The following is a 6156-nucleotide window of genomic DNA, read 5'->3' as shown; positions in this document are numbered from 1 at the left end:
TGCAAAGTGACCTCGGACAAAAATTCAAAATTAGTATTTTACTTGTCAATTTATAATTCATTTAATGAGTCATTCTCGTTTTCTCATCCTCATTTGGTTTTTTTTTATTGGACACGTTGATTTCCTCTCCCTTGAACTTTAAATAATAATTTTTAATTTCTTGACAATATATATTGATTAGTTGATTATATAAACTAATTATATGGTATTTAAATAAATATATTTACTGTTTTAGAATAGTGACTTATCAAAAAACAGAATTTTTAATTTATAAAAAATAGTTGTAGCAATTTTCATCTGTAACAAACTTCTTCTGTTCAGTTGGTTACACTGTATCAAGTAGAATTTTGGAAACTGCGGCATAGAAGATATATCTCGGTGATAGAAAATTTATTTATTCGGATGTAATATTAATTGTAACTGTTCGACAGAGTGTAAGAAAGGGCGGCGAAATGAATAAATAGAGAGGTAATATTTACACTTTACTGATGTTCTAATATATGGTGCCACCGCTGAATTGTTTAGTCTACGACTGTTTATTAGCCTGTTTTCCACAAAAATAACAGTTTTAAATTTTGTTTGTTCAAGCTAAAGTGCCATTCTTATTCGATTACCAATATTTTAACCGAGAGATAGTTACTACCACATTTACTTTTATTAATGATTATTTAGACACATTTTCAAATTTACGTCTTAAAAACATAAGTTCGGGTATAATTTATATTGACCATAATTATGTTGGGTATTTCAACTGTATAAAATAAAACTGATACTAATTTGTGAAATTACAGTTGTATAAAGCTTTTGTATTTGATTATTATCATTATTCACTGTATTGTTTATTAATAGGGTTTTGGTTTAAGTAGAGTAAAGATACCTTAATGCACAATTTTATTCTAAACATTTAAATTTATATCTATGAAATCTCATTTGCAGTTTTGTTAATGAATCAATTTCTCTTGGTCAATTAAAGTAAGTAAAGAGATTTTTTTTTTGGCCACTGAATAAATTCGTGGTGTAATAATTTGCTTAAGATTATGATACAGAATGACTGCATTACATAATTTTGAACAGCTACTCTTTGAATAATCTAATTTATTAGTGGTGCTACATATTAAACATTTTCAGGCCATCTAACATTGAATTAATATCTTGATTTACAACATGACCAATTCATGATTGTGTGTGGCATCTTAAAACTAAAAAAGATACAACAGAATTTAAATGGTTAACCTTTAATTCTTATGTAGGATTTAATAATATGTATGTTGTGACAACTCCACTTACATTTCATGTTTTATTAAAGACCATTTTATTTTTGGGTATTTCTTTTGTAAACAGAACAAAATTCAGAATGTTTTTTTTTTTGAAAGTATAATCTCTGATAATTCAGGAAATTATGTATTCACTTGATTTTAGAATATGGTTTTAATTTTTTTTTTATCTTCAAAAGAGCAACGTACTGGTTAGGAGATAAATAGACTGTTATGAATGTGACACTTTATTTTACTGCTATATATATTTTTTTAAAACAGTTTTGTTAGATAGTTTCATTTCTTGGATTTCACTCAAAAAATCAAAATGAGCTTTTCAGGTACAAAAATGGATTGTCAGATCATTATCTGGTGCCCACAAGTATAAATTGCAATACTTACATTTAGAAAATTAAATATGCTATAAATTAATCCTCATTTTTATATTTATGAATGTGCAACAATCTTTGCTAAAGTGAATAGTCACTTATTCTTAAAAAAAAAAAATAAGTATAATATCAATCTTTGCCAAACTGGACAAATGATCTTACTTAAAATTTAATTAAGACTTTTTTATAGAAACAATATTACTCTGTTGATGAATTTTTAAATAATAGTAATTAATAAAAAAAAAAAAAAACAATTTATCTCCATCCCATTCAACTTGTAAATGTGTGCTTGAAATATTTTTTTGTAATGATTATGAATTATACATTCATTAAATATTTAATGTATTTACCGTAATATTATTTTATGTGTTTACATTTAAATAATTAATATGGACTTTAATCAAATCTGTTTTTTATCTTATATTGATGTGATTTATATAGATGTATTTTTACGTACCAATCAGAATATGTGTTGTTTTTTTTTTTTCATTTTTTATGGCTGTATAAATCATTTCAGTCAGTCCATTATCCAAGTCTCTTCAAAAGGACTGTTTCGGCCTTGCAGTCCTTTTTCCAGTACTTTTTCATACATTACAATCTATCTCTGTGCCCTTTCTGGTGCTGAAAATTTTTGTGAATTTCTTTCTTGTACTTTTTCATTTAATTTTATCTTTTCTGTGGTATCTTCTGGCATAAGGCCAATTTTCTTCAGATCCCTCTTATTTCTCTGATCCATCTGCATGCTGTCTTGGGGATTTTCGAGTCGAGCTTGTATTGTATCAGCTGTTTCAGAAGTCTATGATGTGTCCAAAGAATCCTAGCTTCCTCTTACACATGGTATTGGTGATGGGTTCTAACTTTGTACATGCTTTGTTGGGAATGATCCACCACAACTCATCTTTCTTCCAATTCTTCTTTCGATTTTCTGGAGTTTTGTCAATCTTTGATCATTTGTTCAAGCAGAGCAGTGTTTCTGCTGCATATCTGGCTTCTAGTTCTGTAACTGTGTTGTAGTGTCTTATTTTTGTGTTTATTTTACCATAGGTGAACCAGGTTAACCTTTGTGCTTTAACTAATTTGTTTCTTCTTCAAGGTTTGTTTCTTATTATTTTTCCAAAGTATTTAAATTGAGTTACTATTTTGACTTTATTTATAATTTATGTTTACTTATTTTAATTGAGTTGGTTTTTAGGGCATAATTTCTCTCTTTGAATGATAATTTGAGGCCAATATTATTTGTAATGTTTTGAAGTTCTAATATTTGAGTTTTAACTTCAGGTTTGCAGATCTCACTGGTCATGCATTAGCTCAATTTGTAGCAATCCTGTCTTGAAAAGTATTCTTTGTTTGACTATTGTAGTTACAAGTTTCATGTTATTGAATCATAATTTGCATTCATCTGTATGATGGCAATCATTAGTTCTGGATTTGACATTACTGGGCATCCATAGAATTTCCATGGTAAAATTGCCAGACAAAATTATGACATCCTGATGGCACACCAGCAGTTAATGGAAAATGTGATTTGATAGTTACCTTGTCTAACAATTATAAAATATATTGTTGACCAGTAGTGACTGTTTTTCCAATTATACATACCACTGCTCTAGAGTTGTATAGGTATCAGTTACTCAACATGTGTACCATAGATCCTAAGGTACCTGTGATAAATAGACTGTTTCCCTGATTGAAGATATAGGATGAACTTGAAATATACCAGATCAGTCACCATATCTTCATTAACAACTTCTATTTCAGCAGTTTATAATCTAAGAATGAGTGGATCATTTGATAAAAAAAACTATCTTTTTGTTATTTTATGATAGTAACTAACATTACCATACTCAAAAATTGGTAAAAGAAGCCATAAAACAAGAATATTAACTGAAATAGTTAGCATCACTTATTTGCTCTTCTGAAATCTGTAAGATTATGATTACAAAACTAAAAAAAAATATATATAGTTTATCTAGATTTATGCACTCATATTAAGCTTCCCATAGAATGAAGACAGGTATTTGGCAACAAAAAATTATGAGCTGCTCAGCAATGAAATAAGCAACTTTATTCAGACAAAAGCATCAGTTCTGTTACAAAATTTTTAGAAAATGTATTCATTGTTTGTTGAAGAGGCACTTTTATTGCTTGTCTTGGAAGATTATTGCAATATGAATACACTATTTTAAGATCTTACTATGAAATTCTTTTATTTAGGTAGGCTGCTGTATTTCCCATTAACCTTTTCGATTATCTAATAGTTAACTTGAGAAATTTTGAATTACTGCAAATGTTTCATTTCTAATCGCTAATTTTTATTCTATATTTTTTCATTCTTTTTAAGAATAGATGTAAATGGGTCCATAATATTAATCCAAAGGGAAATGAATATGTAGAATTTCATACCTTCACACCAAAAGCTAATAACCAAATAGAATAAGCAATGTCTGTTTTTTGATAAAATTTTAACTTAATTACAAATGACTTTTTTCCTTTTTGTTTTGTAATCCTCATGCAATTTATTGCATAAAATTGGATGTTTATGTACAATTTGTGATCAACTTTTCTATAAACAGATTACTTTTAAAAAACAGTGTTACTTAAGTATCAAAAATATCTGCAGTAGTTTTAGACATTGCTGGTTCACATTCTCACTGCTAGACAAATGCAATGATGATCTGACGAGAATATAAGTCGCTATGTTCACAGGCCCTTGAAAATCTTTCTACTGTTGTGAATATTTCACACTTGATCTGTAGGGCACTTTCAGTTGAAATTGGGGCCTGATAGACTGTTACACTGATAGACCAAAAAAAATCTTTTAATGTCTCTCTAAGTGTGATACCATTTCTTGAATTGCTTTTTTTGTACATTATGTATCTGTAAATACAATTTTTCTGTCACCCTTAGTTTTAAATAAATGACGCTTCAAAAAATTTTAAGGGAAAATGTAGTTAAAATCTGTAAAATTTATAATTTTGAGTGGCCATACCTGTGTTAGAATGATTTTGCTGATGATTTTTTTTATAAATAGCCTCAGGCACATCCTGAATTGATATCCAACAGTAATCTGCTACCATGTTAGTATTTCATTATAGCGCCCTATATAGCGGCTTTGCATCACCGAAATGTCTTGGTGGAAGCATTCACCGTGTTTGTCACATCTCAGAGGTTGTCTGGGAAAAAATCCATGAGTGGAGGAAATGTATTTTCAAAGACATATTATATTCCATAGCTCCGTATGAAGTAAGAAGTTGATTATAATATCGTGATAATGTTGGATTTTTGTTTCCTAAAAAGGTTATGTGAAAGGATGACATGCAAAATCGTGAAGCATTCCACATTTTTCTCCCCCTATGAATCATGAAACCTTGCCGTTGGTGAGGGGGCATGAGTGCTCAGTGATAGAGAGTAGCTGGAGCAAAGGTACAACCATATCGGAGAGGTATCTGTTGAGACCCAGACTAAGGAATGATTCCTGTAAGAGGGCAGCAGCTCTTTCAGTAGTTGTTAAGGGCGTAAGTCAGGACAACTTAAATGGCCATATCAACATCACTCAGTCCTCTTGAGTTCTGTGCAGCTGAAAGCAATGGAAAACTACAGCTGATTTTTTCCAAGAAAATGTAGCTCTCTGCATTTTCATATAGCAATGATGGAGGCGCCTTCCTTGGTAAAATATTCCAGAGGTAAACTAGTCCCCCGTTAGGATCTCCGGGTGGGGACTACTAAGGAAGGGGGTCACCAGAAAATTAAAAAATAACATTCTACGAGTCAGAGCATGGAATGTTAGAAGTTTAAAACAGGTTGGTAGGTTAAAAAATTTAAAGAGGGAAATGGATAGGATAAATGTAGATGTACTAGAAATTAGTGAGGTTCGGTGGGAAGAGGAAACGACTTTTGGTCAGGTGATTTTAGAATAATTAACTCAGCTTCAAATAATGGGCAGGCAGGCATAGGTTTTGTAATGAATAAGAAGATAGGGAAGAGAGTAGAGTATTTCAAAATGCATAGCGATAAAATAATTGTAATAAGGGTAAAATCAAAACCTAAAATGGACAACAATTGTTAACATCTATATGCCTACAAGCACCCATGATGATGATGAGGTAGAGTGTGTATACGAAGAAATTGATGAAGTAATTAAACACATAAAAGGAGATGAAAATTTAATAATAGTTAGAAATTGGAAAAGGCAAGGAAGGAAATATAGTGGGTGAATACAGCCTGGGCAAAAGGAATGAAAGAGGGGACCGACTTATAGAGTTTTGCATGAAGTATAGTTTAGTAATTGCCAACACCCAATTATGATTTAAGAATCATAATAGAAAAATATACACATGGAAAAAGCCAGGCGATACTGCAAAGTATCAGATAGATTATATCATGGTTAAGCAAAAGATTTAGAAATCAACTCGTCGACTGCAAAACTTACCCTGGTGCAGATATTGATAGCGACCATAATTTAGTGATAATGAAATGTAGATTGGGGTTTAAAAACCTGAAGAAAAGGTGTCAGA

Source organism: Lycorma delicatula, chromosome 3 (genome assembly GCF_047948215.1).
Source record: "Lycorma delicatula isolate Av1 chromosome 3, ASM4794821v1, whole genome shotgun sequence".
Lineage (NCBI taxonomy): Eukaryota > Metazoa > Arthropoda > Insecta > Hemiptera > Fulgoridae > Lycorma > Lycorma delicatula.
The sequence above is the reverse complement of the archived record's forward strand: the minus strand, read 5'-3'. Positions refer to the sequence as shown.